The sequence below is a fragment of the Phyllobates terribilis genome, unplaced genomic scaffold, assembly GCF_046119375.1.
Source record: "Phyllobates terribilis strain yellow unplaced genomic scaffold, ASM4611937v1 Scaffold_2__4_contigs__length_985480577, whole genome shotgun sequence".
Classification (NCBI taxonomy): domain Eukaryota; kingdom Metazoa; phylum Chordata; class Amphibia; order Anura; family Dendrobatidae; genus Phyllobates; species Phyllobates terribilis.
Window position 1 is genome coordinate 251,624,887 of NW_027362762.1, and position 21,694 is coordinate 251,646,580.

A 21,694-nucleotide genomic window follows, 5' to 3' on the forward strand; every position below is an offset into this window, starting at 1 on the left:
CACATCCCGCCCCGCATGACAAACTCCGCACAAAGTACCCCACTAGTCAAAAAGTATATCATGAGATTACAAACATATTCAAACAGAGGAGAAAGACAAGAGAGAGAGAGAGGGGGAGAAGGGAGGGGGGGGGAGAAAAAAAAGAGAGAGAAAAGGAGAAGGAAAGGGGGAAGGAAAAGGAAAAGAAGGAGGGTAGGGGAAAGGAGGGGGGGGAGGGGGAAAGCAAAGAAAAAGGGGGGGGGGAAAGGAGGAGATCAACTCTGCATAATTATACCACAATAGATGTATATATAATAATATTTATAAGAGAATCCCTATGACATTGGGATAAAATACGATCCAATACATTAAATGACTCTCATGTGTATGTATATTCCCCAGAGTATATCCAGTATGTACCAAGGAGTTAAAGCCCATGTCACAGGGTGGTCAAGAAGGCATATAGTAGTGGAGGACTGCGTGAGGAGAGCGCACACGCGGGACGGTAGACATGTGGGAAATGTTATTTATTAACTATTTTGTGTCACATCACTCTCTGGTTTAGTAGAAAAAAAATTCAAAATTTGAAAATTGCAAAATTTTCACATTTTTTCCCATATTTTTGATTTTTTCACAAATAAACGCAAATATTATCGACCTAAATTTAATACTAACATGAAGCCCAATATGTCACGAAAAAACAATCTCAGAATCGCTAGGATCCGTTGAAGTGTTCCAGAGTTTTTACTTCGTAAAGGGACACTGGTCAGAATTGACAAAAATGCCAAGGTCTTTAGGGTCAAAATAGGCTGGGTCCTGAAGGGGTTAATATCAAAGCTTTAATAAAGTTGTGATCCCCATTTGACCATAAAAAAATGCTTCCATGTAGCTTAAAATTAAAAATCCCTCCATTCTTGAGATTTATTATGAGATGTATTATTTATAATAAATAGATTGAAAAGTTGCCTGTTTCTACAACCACTTCACAATTACATCTCTGTATGAAGCTGAAACCAAACGTTTGAGGGTGTTTTGGTCTGTAAAAGCAAGTCATCACCTATTCAAAAGATAAATGATAACTTGCTCATCGTTAGGGTCCCACCACCAGGGGACCATTGCTTTAATTAAATGAAATACTCCCAAGACTTTTTTTTAGATCAGTAGGAGTCCCTGCGGTGGAACTAGGAGACCCATCAATCTGCAAGTTATCATCTATCACATGGAACCTGCTTTTATGGTCCAGTGTCCTAAGTAAAAGAAATAACAGGTGTTTATTTTACTCATCTCTCCTTTTTGGCTCTTTCTCATCAATCCCTTATATCCTTGTTGAAAATATGTGCTCCTCATTTTTCCACAACCTCATTCTTTCCACACATGTGCAGCTCTCCATGTGAAAACATATGGGCATACTGCCATAAATTTATAGTAAAGGGTACCAGATCCTGCAGCTCCTCACCTAGTATATCTGTTACTCCTCACATAGTTTTTATTGCTTAAAAAATGCATTTTCATCTAAGACTCATAAATAAGCTATTTCCCTCTATAGGAAGAGTCATTTGGTAAATTCTAAAAAGTTCATTTTTTTCTCATTAAAGTACACTCTGCACCCCATCTTGGCTGAAAAAAAACAGAAATGTAGAAATTTTTGCAAATTTATCAAAACAGAAAAACTGAAATATCTAATGGTCATAAGTAGTATTGCCCTTTGCTCATACACTCGTATTTAAGTCACATGCTGTCCATTTCATTGTGATCCTCCTTGAAATAGTTCTACTCCTTCATTGAAGTCCAGCTGTGTTTAAATAAACTGATAGGGCTTAATTTGGAAAGGCACAGACCTGTCTATATAAGACCTCACAGCTCACAGTGCATGTCAGACCAAATGAGAATCATGAGCTCAAAGGAACTGCTCAAGGATCTCAGAGACAGAATTGTGGCAAGGCACAGATCTGGCCAAGGTTACAAAAGAATTTCTGCATCACTCAAGGTTCCTAAGAGCACAGTGGCCTCCATAATCCTTAAATGGAAGAAGTTTGGGACCACCAGAAGTCTTCCTAGACCTGGTTTTCCAGCTAAACTGAGCAATTGTGGGAGAAGAGCCTTGATGAGAAAGGTAAAGATGAACCCCAAGATCAATGTGGCTGAGCTCCAGAGATGGGAAAAAGTTCCACAAAGTCAACTATCACTGCAGCCCTCCACAAGCCGGGCCTTTATGACAGAGTGGCCTGACGGAAGCATCTCCTCAGTGCAATACCTATGAAAGCCTACATATAGTTTGCTCAAAAACACATGAAGGACTCCCAGACTATGAGAAATAAAATTCTTTGGTCTGATGAGACGAAGATAGAACTTTTTGGTGATAATTCTAAGCGGTATGTGTGGAGAAAACCAGGCACTGCTCATCACCTGCCCAATACAATCCCAACAGTGAAACATGGTGGTGGCAGCATCATGCTATGGGGGTGTTTTTCAGCTGCAGAGACGGGATGATTGGTTGCAATGGAAGGAAACATGAATGCGGCCAAGTACAGAGATATCCTGGAGGAAAACCTCTTCCAGAGTTCCAGAGTACTCTGGACCTCAGACTTGGCCGAAGGTTCACCTTCCAACAAGACAATGACCCTAAGCACACAGATAAAATAGCAAAGGTGTGGTTTCAGAACAAATTTGTGACCATTCTTGACTGGCCCAGCCAGAGCCCTGACCTAGACCCAATTGAGCATCTCTTTAGAGACCTGAAAATGGCTGTCCACCAACGTTCACCATCCAACCTGATGGAACTGGACAGGATCTGCAAGGAAGAATGGCAGAGGGTCCCCAAATCCTGGTGTGAAAAACTTGTTGCATCATTCCCAAGAAGACTCATGGCTGTACTAGCTCAAAAGGTTGCTTCTACTCAATACTGAGCAAATGGTCTGAATACTTATGACTATGTGATATTTAATTTTTTTTTTATACATTTGCAAAAATTTCTACATTTCTGTTTTTTTTCAGTCAAGATGGGGTGCAGAGTGTACTTTAATGAGAAAAAAATTAACTTTTTCGAATTTACCAAATGGCTGCTATGAAACAAAGAGTGAAAAATTTAAAGGGGTGTAAATACTTTCTGTACCCACTGTATGTATGTATATAACCGGCAACAGCAGTGTGTGGAGGGAGCACAGCTCCTGAGCACTCTGCACATGTGTGGACCCCTCCCCATGACATTAATTCACAGCCTAAGGTAGTAAGGGGTTAAAAAGCTACTTAATACACTTTTTTTGAGTTGTTTACTTTCTGATTGAGATCCAATGTATCTCAATAAAAGCATTCATATGCAAGTACACAGTTACGGTATAGAATCCTGATACAAGGTGAAATGGATCATAGCTATCATCGGATTGATGTTAACCATCTCAACTTGGATCAGAACTCTATAACTGTGCTGTGCACTTGTATATAAATGGTTGATAGCTATTTCATTGTTATTTAAAGCATATCTCGGGGGAAAAAAAAGTCTTAAGGCTATAAAGTTCATTGACATTCTATATACACTATCTTAAAGGGAACCTGACAAGTGATAAATGCTGCCCAAACTGAAGGCAACATGTATCAAACACTGGCTGTATGATCACAGCCAGGTATGTGCTCTTAATAGCCACGAGGGAACTATCCAATAGTCATACAGGTGCGTCCCTGGCGGTCTGTCCCTGCCTGCTGACAGTAACTGATAAGCCTCTGCCTATATGCACATGTGATCATACAACCAGAGGCTGATACATACAGACCATAGATTGGGCAGCATGTATCACCTGTCAGGTTCCCTTTAAGGGGTGTTATGGAGTGCCTTTAATATCCTCGTCGGCTGCACTGAGATGCTGCAGCACAGTAGGTGGGATGGTTACCAAATCAAGCAAGTCCCCCAGTAGTCAGACAGCACCCTCCCTATTTGGTCAGGCGCATATCAGATACTTGGTGTCTCGTCCCATGTGCAGCAATGTCTCTATGCGGCCAATGCGAAAATGAGAGTCGCTGTACAAATCTTTTTGTACAGTCTGTATTGTTAGTGCTGTACTGTTGTTAATATTTAGTTGTGCAATAACACATTTCACCACTATATGGCTAACTAGATTTTCTGTTATTGATCCTAAGAAAGCAGTGATTTTATGCCAGGTTGATACAGCCATTGTTTTTTTTTACGTTTTTTTTTTTAAATCAAAATTATGTTAACTAAGTTCTCTATGTTATATTCCTGCACTATTGCTATTTATTTGTTTACTGCAGGGTATTTGCTGATTTTGTTTTTATTTTAGGTTTTGTCTGTTCAGTGTCCAGTGTGAACTTGCGCTTACACGTTGCATGCATGCCAACTTATATTCCATGTCAACTCTTTAGGTTTTTCTTTTCAGGTTTTTGCACTCTGTGCAAATTGGGGCATGGCCTCCCTTTTACTTGCTCTGGATATTACCTTTATATAGCTCCACATAGCAGGGTGTCCAATAGTCGGGGCCTCGATCCTGCTCGGCCCTTATTCACATTTACGTCACTTGACATATGGTAAGGTTTTAATACTAGAGGTTAGGATCTTTCCGAATAGGGTCACCTTGGCATGGTGGGATGGCCTTTACATTTTTTTGATCAAAATTTTGTTAACTAAGTACCCTATGTTATTTTCTATTGCTTTTTATTTATTTATTTATTACAGGGTATTTGCTCATTTTGTTTTTATCTTCGGTTTTGTCTATTTAGTGGCCAGTGTGAACATGCGCCTACATGTTACATGTCTACCAACTTATATTCCAGTTCATATCTGTAGGTTTTTGTTGGTAATATTTGTTTAGTTGTGCAATAAGACATTTAACTACTTCATAGCTAAGTAGATTTTCTGTTATCAGCACTAAGAAAGCAGTGTATTTAGGCAAGGTTGTAATGACTGGGCTGGTCACATCTGCAGATTGCAGACAAGAATAGCCCTGTGTGCAGCTACAAGTGCTCATCCACATTGCAGATGGGTATATAAGCTGTGTGCCTTAACTTGCACTTTCTCACAGGTAGAAAGGCTAGAATAATGCGTGCTTAGATTTTTTTTTCATATGGACCTTAGGTCTGTGTTGAAAGTAACTCATGTCCACCAACATATAGGATTCCATTAGTTTGTGAACTGTCTATGTGTATTTTTTTAGAATTTTGTTTGTTCAGCAGGGAAAGTTATGAAACTTTTCAAATTATTTTATTAGATTTTTTTAATTCTTTTACAATGCATGTAAGTGGCTTCAAAACTCCTGCTTTCCCACTCTATTTGCCTGCTTTTATCTGCTTTTATATCTGAACATACTCATATAGAGTACAGATAATGGCAGTGAAAGGGTCAGCTCAGCACTTCTGTCTCACTAACTCAGGGGATACTCTGCTGCAGGAGACTGTTCTGATCAGCACAACACACAAAGGAGGAGACAGACACTTGCTAATTCTTTCACTGCCATCATCCGTACTCCAAATGAGGACATTCTCATATCAATGTGGCTGAAGGCAGGAAAATAGATCAGCAATAAGAGCTGTTTAAAAAACATTTATATGCATTTTTGTACAGGAATAACAAATCCCCCAATAATGTATTTAGCAACATTTCATAATTTTCCATTCTGGGAAAAAAATACAAAAAAGGAATATTTAGTTACTCTCCAATTGTAGGGGGAAGTTAATAGTTTAGAACTAAGTTCCCTCTGAGTTTTTCTTCCTGTGTATAGATAAAATCACTGAAATATGTATTTAGGTTACTTTAACACTTCATCTAATTTTTTGTTACATATGCTATAGGTTATGTTATAAAAAGATTGTCACTTAAATGTCTGTACCTGATTCCAAAACAAATCCCAGTTCTCACACATTTCATACAATAAAGCACACATCATAGAGGAAAAGAAAACCTTTTCTAAACAGAAAAGTAAATTAAACTTCGTAAAAGCAAAACTTCAGCGGGGAAAGCAAATCTGACATTCCCAATTGTTTGTGTTCTTTATGGCCAATATGCTTTTATAATCCAAACAGAACAGCAGAGTTTGGCTCTCTCACTATAAGATGTTTTGAAGATTTAATACTGCACAGGCTAAAAAAAAAATTGATTTATTGGTCTCAACCCTCTAATAGGGTGTCAACGTTCCCCGGAGGGCAGCAAAATATTAGTTATTAGCTTAGCAGCGAGTAACCCAAGAGATTGCATGTTTGAGGGGGATGGATATTTATTTATTTTTTATTTATTCTTGTGACTGGAATGAAACGCTCACACAATTTATAGTTTTACTGAGAAGAAAAATGTGTTTATGCTACATAAAGGGAGAGCCATGTAGAATATATACACTATATAGAAAAAGCATTGGGACACTTCCACATTACAACTACAGGAGCTTTTATGACATCCCATTCTATATCTATAGCTGGTTCCCCAAACAGCTTCCACTCTTTTGAGAAGACTTTCTATAATATTTTTGCATGAGATTTCAGAGGATGTTTTTCTGGAATTGTTTTGACCATTCATGGAGAAACTGATGTTTGACAAGAGAGCCTGTCTCACTAGTCCATGGTAGTTCATCCTAATTAGACATGAGCGAACCCGAACTGTAAAGTTGCTGAACTATGAACACGGACTTCTCCTGGAAGTCTTTTTTACAGTTTGGGAGTTGAGGAAGGAGAAAGAGATTTTCCAGCTCCAAAGTTCAGGTTCTCATTGATTTCTATTGGGTTCAAGTTCAGGTAGAGTTCTGGTACCCGAACCGAACTTTGGACTAAAGTTCGGTCTAATGTGACAAACCTGAACTTCCATGGCTCTGCTCATTACTAATCCTAATGTGTTCAACATGGGAGAGGTCAAGTCTTTGTGTGTGGACTTGTACAGTTCTTCAAGACTAAAACTCACCCAACCAGTTTCCACAAAGTTGAAAGCATGCAATTGTCCAAAATGTCTTGGTACGCTGAAGCATTTAGATTTCCCTTCACTGAAACGAAGGGGCTTAGGCCCACTTCTGAAAAGAATCCCACAGCATTACTTCTCTTTCCATTACTTTACAATGCAGTCATGCAGGTAATGTTCAGGCTTTCACCAAACCCAGCCTCATCCATCAGACCACCAGACAGAGAGGCAAGATTCATCATCCCACAGCACACATTCTTATTGCCCCTTAGATTTAAATGGTGGCATGCTTTACACCACTCCATCAGATAGTTGGCATTGTGCTTGGTGATGTAAGGTTTGCATGTAGTGTAGTTGTTCAGCCATGAAAGGTTTGAAAGTCCGCAGTTACTGAGTCAGAAGATCATTGGCGAGTTTCATGCACTGCACTACAGGCTTGATTTATTAAGACTTGTGTTGCACATGTCTGTATAATGAAGGAGCTTTCTTGAGTACAAAGAACCTGATTCATTAAGCGACACATGCTTCTAAAGTGGTGTAACTCAATATGAATCTGGCCCGCAGGTATAGCCACATCCCGTACCACCCATATTATGTCCATGTTGGTGTAGCTGACCAGGACTGGGATGTAAACGCCTGAAGTTGCACTATTTTTGCACAACTTTTGAGTTGCACAAAAATTCTGCAACTTATTAATGGTGTTTTATGCCCAAATTCTTGTGTAAACCCCTTAATGAATCAACTCTTATGTGCCTCGACAATCAGGGACTCCGCTCTTCAACTTTTTGCGGTCTACCACTTTGTTATCAAGGTGCTCTGGTTTCTAAATGCTTCCAAATTTTTGGGAGAGAAAAAAATATATGATCTGAATTTTTACAGCAGTGAAATCCTATTAAAGTGCCATTCTTGAATATAGTGAGCTTTTCAGAATAAGCCAATCTTTCACAAATATTAGTAAAGCCAGACTGCATGGCTAATGGATGGATTTTATATACTTTTAACAATGAGAGTGAATGAAAAACCTGAATTCAACGATTTAGACGTATAGTGTATTAACGCATTATTTTTATTATTATAATCATTATTATTAGATCACAATATAGCGCTAATATATTCAACAGCAATGTACAGTCTATCAAGCATATCACTTAATTTCCCTGTTAAGATTGACAATTAATCTCACTATCACGAGCACACACAGAGGTCAATTTCACAGGAAGCCAATTAACCAGTATGCTGTTCTCGAATACAGAAGAGAAACCGACAATCCTAAAAAAAACAAAGCAAACACATGTACTTCTTCTTAATTTAGTTCACACTAATTAGAACTCATAGATACATATTTTCATAGTTGCAGTAAGTTACTGCAGTTGCCAGATGTACGCGGAAGGAAAAGTGATTTTTTTTTAACATTTCAATGGCATTGAGATTTGGTATGAATATGCTTCATGATGCTTTGGTTAAAAAGTATATCCAGGACTCAGGTCCTTAGGTCATCAATTTTAGATTAATGGGGGTCCAACATCAACCACACCTACCAATCAACTGATAGCTTGTGTCATGATCAACTGAACGTCACAGTATACGGAGTCAGAACAGCTTGGTACTGTATATTGAATAGTGGCCGTTCCCAGGTTCTGCCACAGCACTCCTATTGAGGCGAATGCACATCATCTGGGTCCAATATCATACTTGAATTGATGATCTATATTAAGGATATCTCTATCTCAGACAATCCCTTTAACCCTGACTAATTGGTTGATGGACTATGATGATAGTAGCATTTACCATACAGGTATTTCATAATTTTAGTATGGAATTGCAGTAATAATAAACTGTGATATGTGTCTCCTCTGCTTGCTTCGACTATTATTATATTATGTTTGAGGATTAATATTCGCCATAGCGCATACAACCGTAGTCTGCAGTTATGCATCGTTACATCATAAATATGAATAAAGTCCTGTTTGCAAAATACTTGACAAGCTTGTAAAATAATTGTCTGTTATTTTTATTCTTCACTTGTAATTGTCAATGTCATTTATTTAGACACAATTATCAGTGATATAGTCATTAAGCCACGATTATTATTAACAGATATTCATTAAATGATAATGACTTTAAAATTAGATGGAAATGAACATTTATTGTGCTTAATTTGACAACCATTTTTTTTTAAAGAACATCAGTACACATTTTATAAATTTTTCATATTTTCTGGAAATTGAAAGATATGATGTTGCATATTTCATAATATTTTTAATTATTACTAGCATACTGGGTATTAAATAATGCCTTAATGGAAGTTGAGAGCATTTAATTTCATGCAAAATCAGCATACAAAAAAGGTTCAACAAAAAATCTGATTATAATTGATACCTGCGGAAGGAAGATGGGTGCCAATACCTAGCTACATGTTGCAACCTTATAAGAGGTGAAGTGAGCATCAAAACTCCATAAACAGATCTTGGGTCGTCATCAGTACGGTCTTGTTTGAGTTCTACTATCTCGTACTAATAAAGGAGCAAAGAATTCACACTTGAAACATTTTTCTTTGTCTTAGGTTTATGATAATTTTACTTAACTGGTACTTTCAGTCAACTTAATCTCATTTGCAAGATAATGTTATAAGTAGGCAATCTGCAAATTGCTTTATTAAAAAATAATATTGAAAAATCTCTCTGAAGTGCCAATCATTGGGTGTTTCCCTGCTGTAAACTTGCTTTCCACCGTCTTATCAAGTGTAAACTGCCTCTACAAAAACTCTGAGAAGGAAGCAAAAGTGTTTTTTTTTGTATGCCCCTACTCTCCTGTCTTTCAGATTGCATAATGGCATATGTGAGTGGTGGACTTTAACTTCAGGAAAGTCATTCTAATGGGCAATGGTAAGAGGAATACTTGTTGTAAGGAAGTAATAGTAATAAAATATAGTTTCAGCACATATAGTGCTGGCAGAATGCTAATAAAGATAAACTGGCCATTAAAAATAGAGGCTGGAATGGTAAAGAGCATTGAATCAGATTAGACTATCTAATTCGTGTTACACTAAAATCCATTTTAATTTTTGCATGGGGTGAGGGCAGCAAGATTATGCTTTTCTACAGGTTTAGGGTAAAGACAGGTACAATAGTTAGTATATGCTCCACTCCACATTATTACTATTAGAAAAACATTATCATTTAATAATGTTTACCTATCAGGAGCCAAAAGGAATGCACAATAAGTCAAGAAAATCATTCAACCATATGGCTTAAATCAATGTCTACCTTTGAGTACTATTTCTTAGGTCTGCACTCTCTCTTTATGCCTCCCAGGCCTTTTAATACAGGGTTTAGCTGTGCACTTCCCTTGTCAGGGTGGGAGAAAAAGGGGTACTAGGTTATTGGAGCTAAAATGGGGATCCATAGGGGCAGAAGCTGATGCCTCTCCCTGGATGTCTGCATGGTACCAGATGCCCCCGACATTAGTCCACCAGTGATCAACTATGAATGGGTGAGGACCTTCCATTTCTTATATTCATTGTAAATATTCATTGTAAATCCACCATTGAGGTTACTTTTTAAGTATGTCAGTTTCAAATGTTAACACACAGTGTGACCACTGCCGACAATGTGATTAACCCCTGACTGTGTCAATGGCTGGGGTTTGGGACTCACCCCTTGGCTTCTTTTCTTCCTATTGCAATTGTGTGGATCCGAATCAGATCCAGGTTTGTTTTATAGTTGAGTGCCCAATTTTGTCCAGTTCCTAAGTCTGATACTCTGGACAGTGAGATGAGTGACTGTAGTTGACCGAGCTTGATCTCGCTTAGTACTCGAGCTTCATCTAGCTTAGTACTCGAGCTTGATCTCGATTAGTACTCGAGCTTGATCTCGCTTAGTACTCGTGCTTGATCTAGCTTAGTACTCCAGCTTGATCTTGTTTAGTACTCGAGCTTCATCTAGCTTAGTACTCGAGCTTGCTCTCGCTTAGTACTCGAGCTTGATCTCGCTTAGTAGTCGAGCTTGATCTCGCTTAGTACTCGAGCTTGATCTCGTTTAGTACTCGAGCTTCATCTAGCTTAGTACTCCAGCTTGATCTCGCTTAGTACTCGAGCTAGATCTCGCTTTGCCGGTCACCCGCCTCCTATTCAGAAGACATACAGTATATCCCATCTCTTGTTTGATATCATCACACAATTTTAGAGACATTTGTATATTTTATTCAAATGTTTGTGCTTATAGAGTATTGAGTGTATTACACTATTTTAACTAATACAAATATTAAAAGTTATGTTTTAATTTTCTATACCAGTTGCTGCTATCCCTGCTTTGCATTAACACCCCGTGAGCACCGCCCCTTTGGAAAAGACAATAAAAATGAGCATTTAATAAAAAGCCCTACATCTCTGGAACTGTATGAATGATTTAAAAAAAATAAATAAATAAACATAATACTTAGGGGAACAACAAAATGAAATCAGATCAAAAACTGGTCCTTTTTGACCTGTTAAAAAGTTCTAATTAAGACCTTGTTCACACAATGCATTTCCAATGCATTTTTTTTTTGCTATAATTTTCTTAAACAAGTGCAAAATTCCTGTGTTTTTACTGTATTTCCAGAAAAATGTATCAAAAAAATGCATTGTGTGAACACAGTCTAATAGAAAAGCAGAAGTGTAGCTGCTCTACAAATAGATTAGGAAACCACAACAAATATATTTTCTTTCTGTATTATCTGCTTTCTGGAAGTACAACATATTTACCGTAAATTGTTTTCACATAATCTCCTGCAATTTTGGAGCTATTTTTTTTGCCCTGTTATATCATACGGATTATTATTGTTAGGAGCTACTTGGGTGATTTTTGGATTAGGTTTCTTCTAAATCTGATCAGCTAGCCACCAGTGCCCTTGGAAATTCTTGCTTTCGGGCCATTTACGGATTAGTAAATTTCACTTTTAGTCTGCAGTTAACAAGCCCTAAAGCACAACATCAAGGTGCAACTTTATGGGAAAGCTAATTCAATGCAACTACAGTATAAATCTACCACAGCACCATCAGCTCTCAGCATGATCATACTCATTAGTGATTTTATTGCCCATTATATTTTACAGCAGTGTATAAGGCAAAACTTCCAAGATATTTATTGAGAAAGTCTGTAAGGCTGGGAATTGAAGCATAGTAGTGTTCACACACCGGAGTGAGTAATTTCTAGAACACAACATTCCAGAAAGAACTGAATTTACATTCACACATTAGTCTTTACCTTACATGTCAATATATGTGTGATTACTAATAAAATAATGGGTCGTTCCTGCCTGACAAAGTACTGCTGTCTAGAAAAAAATATTCAACCCTTTTTTGGTGTTTTCATTTATGGAAACATTAGATGTTATTAGGCTTTTCAGTCCTGAACAACAGTAAAACACTCTAATGGCAATGTGTTCTGCATTTATAACAATTACAAAACACAAATGCAGAACCATGAAGTGTAAGGCACATTGTATGCAGGTGAACAAGAGCCAGGTCAGTCTTTTAACTTCTTAAAGAAGCACTCTCAGAAAAAAAAAATATCCTATCCATTAGTAGTAATATAAATTATATAAGTTGTATTGGATTCAGTTTTCTTACCAATTGCTTAATAAATTAATAACCCACTTCTTCTATTGCCCCACTTTGAATCTCAAGATCCTACAGTGTCTTTAGTGTAGTCTCCTATGAGAATCACATCTACGTTCTCCTAAGAATAAATAGAAGAACTGACTTCTGGTCCACACAAAGGAGACTGTGAGATTTTGAGTTTGGATATCATAGGACAATGAGCAAATAATTCACTTATAGAGGGATTGGTAAATAAATTAGTTCCACTACTGGTTACATAATGCTTCCTTATGGTTGAACTGATTGATAAAGAGAAGATACCATTGGAAAATGACATCACTTTCAGTATTAAAAATTAAAAACAATCCTGAACTCTTCTGGTTTTTATAGACACTTCTGGTTCTATGCAGATCACCTTTCATTAGCCCTCTCATTATTCTTATAGGCAAGATAACAATGACAGATGAAACCTATATATGCAGTAGATAAACCATAATCACAATATTCTAAAAATAATGAACAAGTGATGGTCAAAGCTGAAACATTCCACCCTACCCAGTAACCTCTGCAGAAGCCACAGAAAATGTTCTCTTATAGAAGTCAATGAGTTATAGAGATTGTATATTGCTGTCTATGGTAAATGTGGTTGCTGTACATTCCCTTTAAGTGTAGCCCAGCAGCTGGGTACCAGAGAGGACAACAGTTAGGTCCAGACATATTTGAAAAGTGACACAAATTTTTTCATCTTAGCTGTTTACCAAAACATATTCAAAATACAATTATATGTGGACTTAAAGTGCAGATTCTCAGCTTTAATTTAAGGTTATTCATGTCCTAAGTTGAGTAATGGTTTAGACATTACAACTCTTTAATATGTAGCTGCTTCTTTTTAAAGGGACCATAAGTAATTGGACAATTAATTCAAAAGCTCTTTAATGGCCTGCATGTGCTATTCCCTCATTAATTCATCATCAATTAAGAAGGTAAAAGGAGTTGATTCCAGGTGTGGCATTTGCATTTGGAAGCTGTTGCTGTGAACCCACAACATGCGGTCAAAGGAGCTCTCAATGGAAGATGAAGACCATCATAAGGCTGAAAAGAAGAAGAAATTTATCAGGGAAATAGCAGAAATGTTAGGAGAGGCCAAATCAACAGTTTGGTACATTCTGCAAAAAAAAAAGTGCATTGTTGAGCTGGGAACTCAAAAAGGCCTGGATGTCCACAGAAGACAACAGTAGTGAATGATCACAGAATCCTTTCCATGGTGAAGAAAAACCACTTCACAACATCCACCCATGTGAAGAACACTATAAAGTAGTGGAGTATACCATAAAAAGAAGACTTCATGAGAGCAAATACAGAGGATTCACCACAAGATGCAAACCATTAATCTGCCTTAAAAATAGAAAAGCCAGTTTAGAATTTGCCAAAAATACATCTAAAGAAGCCAGCCCAGTTCTGGAAAAGCATTCTTTGGACAGATCAAACTAAGATTAACCGGTACCAAAATTATGAGTAGAAGAAAATATACAAAAATGGCTCATGATCCAAAGCACACCACATCCTCTGCAAAATATGGTGGAGGCAGTGTGATGGCATGGGCATGCATGACTTCCAAATGGCACTGGGTCACTAGTGTGTATTGATGACGTGACTGAAGACAGAAAACAATAAATTCTGAAGTGTACAGGGCAATTCCTGCTGCTCAGATTCAACCAAATGAAGAAAGCCTGATTGGACAGCGCTTCAAAGTACAGATGGACAATGACCCAAAACATACAGCAAAAGCAACCCAGGAGTTTTTAAGGCAAAGAAGTGGAATATTCTGCATTAGCCGATTCAATCACCAGATCTCAACCCCATTGAGCATGAATTTTACATGCTTAAGAAAAAAATTAAAACAGAAAGACCCACAAAAACTGAAATCAGCTGCAGTAAAGATCTGGCAAAGCATCACAAAGGAGAAAACCCAGAGTTTGGTGACGTCCATGGCTTCCAGACTTCATGCATTCAATGTCTGCAAAGGATTCTCTGCAAAGTATTAAAAATGAACATTTTATTTATGAGAAATCTAATTTGTCCTATTACCTTTGAGCCCATGAAATAAGCAGACTTTATAAAAAAATGGTTGCAATTCCTAAACGTTTCCCAGGATATTTTTGTTCAACCCCTTTAATTAAATCTGAAAGTCTACACTTCAATTGCTTCTCAGTTGTTTCATTTTAAATAAAAAAAATAGCATGCAGAGCCCAAATCACGAAGATGGGGTCAGAGTCCAAATATTTCTGGACCTAGCTGTATGTATACAGCTCTCAGCTCCCTCAAATAAGAATTTAATTAATATCTTACTAAACACACCAACAGTTTCCAATATTTTGATAATACTGAGTTTCATAGAACTTTTTTTTGCCTATAACATGAAAGTTAGGTTAATAATATAACTTTAACTACAAATTCTTCAGTTTTGCTCAAATTAGTTGAGAAAAATCAATACACCCAACATTAAAAATAACTACATCTAGTATTTTGCATTACCGCCATGATTTCTCAGGATAGATCCAAGTCTTCTAGATTTAGAATGAGCAAGTTGGCAACATATTTCAACATCTATCATTTTCCACTCTTCATATAGAACTCTTTTAGAGCCTGATTGGTAGATGGAGAGTAATGCTAAACTTGTCTGTACAGAACTTCCCATAAAATCACTTTCACCCTGTTCTTCTTCAGAAATGCAACAATGGCTTTATATGTGTTTTTTTTTGGATCATTGTCATATTGAAAAAGTGCAAATCTACCAAGGGCACGGAGTAATGATAGCATCTTCTCTTTCAATATAGATAATATAGAAATGTCAGGTGTTATGACACTTCTCTTCCCTGTAGTGCCACAGTATGAAATGGGTAGGGGTTTTCTTTGTTAATGAATACTCTTTTATAGTGAACTGTCTGCTAGACTCCTGTTTAATGAATAATTAGACTTACCTGTGGTTGAACTATTGTTAATAATAATTCTGCAGTTTAAACTTTTGATTTGTTCCTATATTTTTGAATGAATTTGTTAGTAAAATCACTTTTTTTGCGTGTGCAATATATTGTTTGTGATCAAAGGCTAACATAGTACAGTATGCCATAGCAAATGTTGATAATGAAAGGAAACTAAAGGTATCTGAAGATATATTTTTCACAAGTTTTATGGGCTAATGAGGTGAGAGGGACTATTGATGGGCTAGATGGATGTTCTCATGGCTAGATCACTAATGGCACAGACCTTCACTCCTACTCAGGAGCCAGCAAGGTGGAGGTAGGGTACTGCTATGTGCTGCAATTATTAAAGATGAGCTAGTTAGACCTTTTCAGGTTGAAGATGGACTCAAAATCAACTCCCAATCCTAGTGCCAGTTTTTAGTAGACACTTTCTTCTAGCAGTAGATGTTGCTCCATCGCATGCATCAAAGTACTTCACTGTTTACCAATAAGGGCCTTAAAAATAATGATATGGCCCCCTTTCTCACCTGACCTAAACCCTATTGAGAATTTGGGGGCCCTTCTTCCACCTGATATTAACAGTGAAGGAAAACAGTACACATGTCTGAACCTTGTCTGGGTGGTTGTGGTTTGTGCTGCCCAAAATGTCAACAAGTTAAGAATATGACAGACTCCTTTGATGGAAGGCTTACGCCTGTTATTGAAATGAAGGGTGTCTATAGAAGCAGAGAAGAGCTCACCAAGCTTGCTTATCATGTGGATGACAGGTGGGTGCTAAATCCAGCTGATAAAGCACAGAGACATTTGGAGGAAGGAAGGGGAAAGCAGCACATCCACCCAGTAAATATAAAAACACTTTATTTCAATTCCATTAAAAACTAGCAAAATTCATGGAGGGCCCAAAACAACCGACACGTTTCTGGCAAGAACGCCCTTAGACTCTGAAGGGTGTCCATGTTGGTCACTGATATATATTTTTGAAATGTCATAAATGTATTCTTGTACATTTTCGGTTGTTTGTTTATTATTATCACTTGAAACAAAACAAATGAAACTAATCAAATGAGATGGGAATATTTTCATTTTTAATTCAGTTACAGCACGCTAATAGTTGCTCAATAATTCTGCACACATATATACAGTGGTGGCCAAAAGTATTGGCACCCCTGCAATTCTGTCAGATAATACTCAGTTTCTTCCTGAAAATGATTGCAATCACAATTTCTTTGGTATTATTATCTTCATTTAATTTGCTTGCAAGGAAAAAACACAAAAGAGAATGAAGCAAAAATCAAATCATTGATCATTTCACACAAAACTCCAAAAATGGGCCAGACAAAAGTATTGGCACCCTCAGCCTAATATTTGGCTGCACAACCTTTAGCCAAAATAACTCTGAACAACCGCTTCGGGTAACCATCAATGAGTTTCTTACAATGCTCTGCTGGAATTGTAGACCATTCTTCTTTGGCAAACTGCTCCAGGTCCCTGATATTTAAAGGGTGCCTTCTCCAAACTGCCATTTTGAGATCTCTCCACAGGTGTTCTATGGGATTCAGGTCTGGACTCATTGCTGGCCACCTTAGAAGTCTCCAGTGCTTTCTCTCAAACCATTTTATAGTGCTTTTGGAAGTGTGTTTTGGGTCATTGTCCTGCTGGAAGACCCATGACCTCTGAGGGAGACCCATCTTTCTCACACTGGGCCCTACATTATGCTGCACAATTTGTTGGTAGTCTTCAGACTTCATAAAGCCATGCACACGGTCAAGCAGTCCAGTGCCAGAGGCAGCAAAGCAACCCCAAAATATCAGGGAACCTCCGCCATGTTTGACTGTAGGGACCGTGTTCATTTCTTTGAATGCCTCTTTTTTTTTCCTGTATACTCTATGTTGATGCTTTTTCCCAAAAAGCTCTACTTTTGTCTCCTCTGACCAGAGAACATTCTTCCAAAACATTTTAGGCTTTCTCAGGTAAGTTTTGGCAAACTCCAGACTGGCTTTTTTATGTCTCGGGGTAAGAAGTGGGGTCTTCCTGGGTATCCTACCATACAGTCCCTTTTCATTCAGACGCCGACGGATGGTACGGGTTGACACTGCTGTACCCTCAGACTGCAGGGCAGCTTGAACTTGTTTGGATGTTAGTCGAGGTTTTTTATCCACCATCCGCACAATCTTGCGTTGAAATCTCTCGTCAATTTTTCTTTTCCGTCCACATCTAGGGAGGTTAGCCACAGTGCCATGGGCTTTAAACTTCTTGATGACACTGCGCACGGAAGACACAGGAACATTCAGGTCTTTGGAGATAGACTTGTAGCCTTGAGATTGCTCATGATTCCTCACAATTTGGTTTCTCAAGTCCTCAGACAGTTAGAGAAGCATCACATGATTTTTCAAACAGTGCCAATACTTTTGTCCACCCCCTTTTTTAGGTTTGGTGTGGAATTGCATCCAATTTGGCTTTAGGACAATTTTTTTTGTGCTTTTTCATTGAAGACAAATTAAATGAAGATAATAATACCAAAGAATTTGTGATTGCAATCATTTTCAGGAAGAAAGCGAGTATTATCTGACAGAATTGCAGGGGTGCCAATACTTTTGGCAACCACTGTATATATTCGCCTAAGAAGGACAAAATCTCACTTTTACTTTCTTAAATATTCATGTTTCAGGTTTGTTAAATTTTGAAAGACGATAGCACTGTAGTTGTTCAATAAGAAAATGAATTATCAAAAATACAAGTTTCCTAATAATTCTGTGTATATTATACGGTAAATATTACATTGATTTTAAGGTTTTAAATTCATACATAATGTGACAGGCTTCATGGCTCTCCTTTTATAGAGAAGTCCTTGTCCTGAAGTATGATACCGATTCACTGAACTTTCCATCTTATAATATGTTTGAATATTTTTTGATGGCGATGTTACCAGTATCCTGCTGTGCACAGTCTATTTTAATCATTACTACATATACCGTTAACAGTGCTTAGCAACATCCTATGATACTGAGAGCACATGTAGTGTATCAAATTATATTTCTCGAAAAAAAATAGTCAGGGAAAGATAAATAGTCTAGGAAACGGATTCACTTGAGAATAACTGCTATCTGTTTAGTGGATCTGCTTTTGCATAGATAAGCATTTGTATATCATATTATGAAAGCTACTAAAATGCACATTCTCTCTACTGATAAGGGAGCCACCATTCTCCTCACTGCCACCATATAAATGACTTTATCCCTCTATCTGTTTCCAGCTGTTCAGCTTGACACTGACAGCTGCAATACCCCTGTTAACGTGATGGACATATGATTGGCAGCTCAGCTTGTGATGCTTTTTTTATTATAAGTTGGATACAGGAGAATAAGTCTTGGAAATAACAAGAGCACAATGACATTAAGCTAACCAAATTCTCAGAATGAGAACAATTCTTTTTTTTTTGCTCTTGTTCTACCAGACATTCTGTATCATACTTGCCTTGCTAAAATGTCATCATATCTACATTACATTACATATATTTCAAATAATCAGACAGTAAAATAAAATATATTTCTGCTCATAGGACTTTCCCTAATATAGGAGAACTCATACTCCTATTTAATCTCTATTATATTATTACAACTCCAAGGTGTGGAAACACAATGTTCATGGGACTGTCCCTAAAAGAAGAGAAATCACACTCCTATGCAATCTCTATCACGTTACCAAAACTCCAAGAGGTGGAAACTCAATTTTCACCATAGATTAACCTTAGCTAGAAGAAATTATAGGCGGTGGCAGATTAGGCTCCTTTTACTCAGTACGCCCCCCAAAAACTCTTTCCTGTCCTCCAATAAACCATGAGAGTGAAGTTCAAAAATATTCCACTACATAAACCATTACCTCCCTCACTGTTCTAGACCATTAAAGAGAACCTGTCACATTGGATAATGCTAGTAACTTGAAGAGAACGGGTTACTCTACAGGTTAATAGCATTAGAAAGATGTCCGGTCGCTGTACTGAAAGCGCGGCTCCCAGGTGAAAATGAACTTTATTCCCCCGGGGCCACCATCTTTCTGTCACACAGGCATGCTGGCCCGGCTACATTCACTCAGAGGATTGACTGACAGCTGGTTCTCCACTGATGCACTCCCGCTTTCACTACGACAGCCAGAAACCTTTATAACGCTATTAATCTGGAGACTGACCCTATGTTTGCAGATTAATAGCATTACTTTACATGACATATTTCCTTTATGGATTAATACTGTAACTTTAGATTAAATAATACCAGTCATCAGAGCAAAAACAGCCAGTATTTGCTCATATTTTATTTCTGCTGTTATATTTCAATTTGACATATGGTTCCAGGGATAAACAACACCTAGTTGGAAAAGATTTTAAAAATCATAATATTGGGAGCAATAACTGTACTCCTCATCATTGTCCATTTCTTCAAAGTGTCCATTTTTTCAACATGACAATACAGGTCGCATATTGCTTGTACTACTGTGAGCAGCCTGCATGGCCTAAACGTGTTACTATAACCTGCTAAGCCTCCACATTTATATCCCATTAAATTCATCTGGGACGTCATTGATCAACAATCATAAAGGGAGCTGTCAGCAGCAGATCTTGATGATTTTAATGCACAAGGGCATTCCACATGTCACAACATTCCTCCAAAAATCACCTAATTGATAGCACGCCACAGCATATAAGCACTTGTATTTTTGCAAATAGTGCTCATACTCGATACTGAATGAGTCAAGATATTTTGAAAATTCTGATATCATTTTTTCCTCATTTGTATATCATTAACAAGTCATTCAATTCAGAACTCCATGAAATCTCCTTCTTGGTGTTTCAATTTCAATGTTAAGGAGTGTAAAAAGATACAAATCTCTGGAATCGAATGACAGATTTAAGAAAAAAAAATAACGGCATACTCAGGGAAGACGTGGGAATAAAATATAAGCAAAATCTGGCCAAGTTTGACCTGATGACATGTCCTCTTTAAATTAACCACTGCTGTCTATTATTATTTATCTATGTACTGTATAGTGTTAATTTTAGGATATTATAAATATGATTTACAGGAATGACAAGGAAGATTTAAATGGTGAAGGGAAATATACTCATTGCCAGTGGCCCAATTTTTTTGTAAAGGCAGCACTGAGCTTAACGAACTGAAAATTATCCAAGACATTCTTTTTAAGTAATTTTAAATAGAGTAATTACTTAATTTATGACCAAACTAGCTATAGAGCACAATTTTGTCATTATAATTTATCAGTAGACAGAATGGAATCTGATTAGGAAACTTCAGGTGTGAACTGCCATAATGACTATGTTCTGTATGGCTGCAGTCAATAGGTATCTGATTTCCTTTCTTTCTTTCCTCTATTGCATTGCACTTTTTATAAATAGCAGGATTTTGATTCTTGGGCACATTTAGTGTTTTCTTTATGAGCAACTCTAAACATACAAACGTTCACCTTTGGCTGATCTAAGCTGAACCTTTAAATGAAATACAAAGTCCCCAATTCATCAAGACTGGCATTTTTCACTCTGGTGTTTTGAGGGTATGGGGTGGACTGCAAGGTACTTGATTTATTAAGAGGTTCACGCCACTGAATAAATAAAGTGAGTTGCAAATTGGCATACACCTTACTTTCTGCTTTGCCACAAATTTTACTCTAATCAAGGACTGGAGTAAAATTGTTGCAGATGTAACGCAAACAGCTCATCATGAATTTTATGAGCAGGGGTCTCCATGTCCTGCTATGTCCTAGCTTCATCCACTTTGTTGCAAAAGGGGAAAAACATTATGAAAATGCCAAGTCATACAATTTTTGAGCAGTTTTCATAGTGCAAAAATTGTTCAATTTTCAAAATTTTTTCCACCAGTATTCTGATGTAAAAGCTTTGATGAATCAGGGCCAATGTCTGAGAGTTTTTTTGGGAAAAGGAAAGATCTAACAGATTCCTGAAAGAGTTGGTAAGTTGTATGTGGTGCTGGGATACTGATCCAGTCTCAGACCCTATGTCCAGATGCACATATATAGCGTAACCATAGCACTGGGAGTAGCCTTTCTCTATGATACCCAGTTGTACGGGCATGTCCTTTTTTGAGACACTGCCCAATATGCAATCACACCCATCCTCAAAAAGCCCTCCCTTGACCAATCCTCTCTGACTAGCTACCGCCCCATATCACTTCTCCCCTTTGCCTCAAAACTACTAGAACAACATGTCCACCTTGTACTGTCCTCCCACCTCTCCTC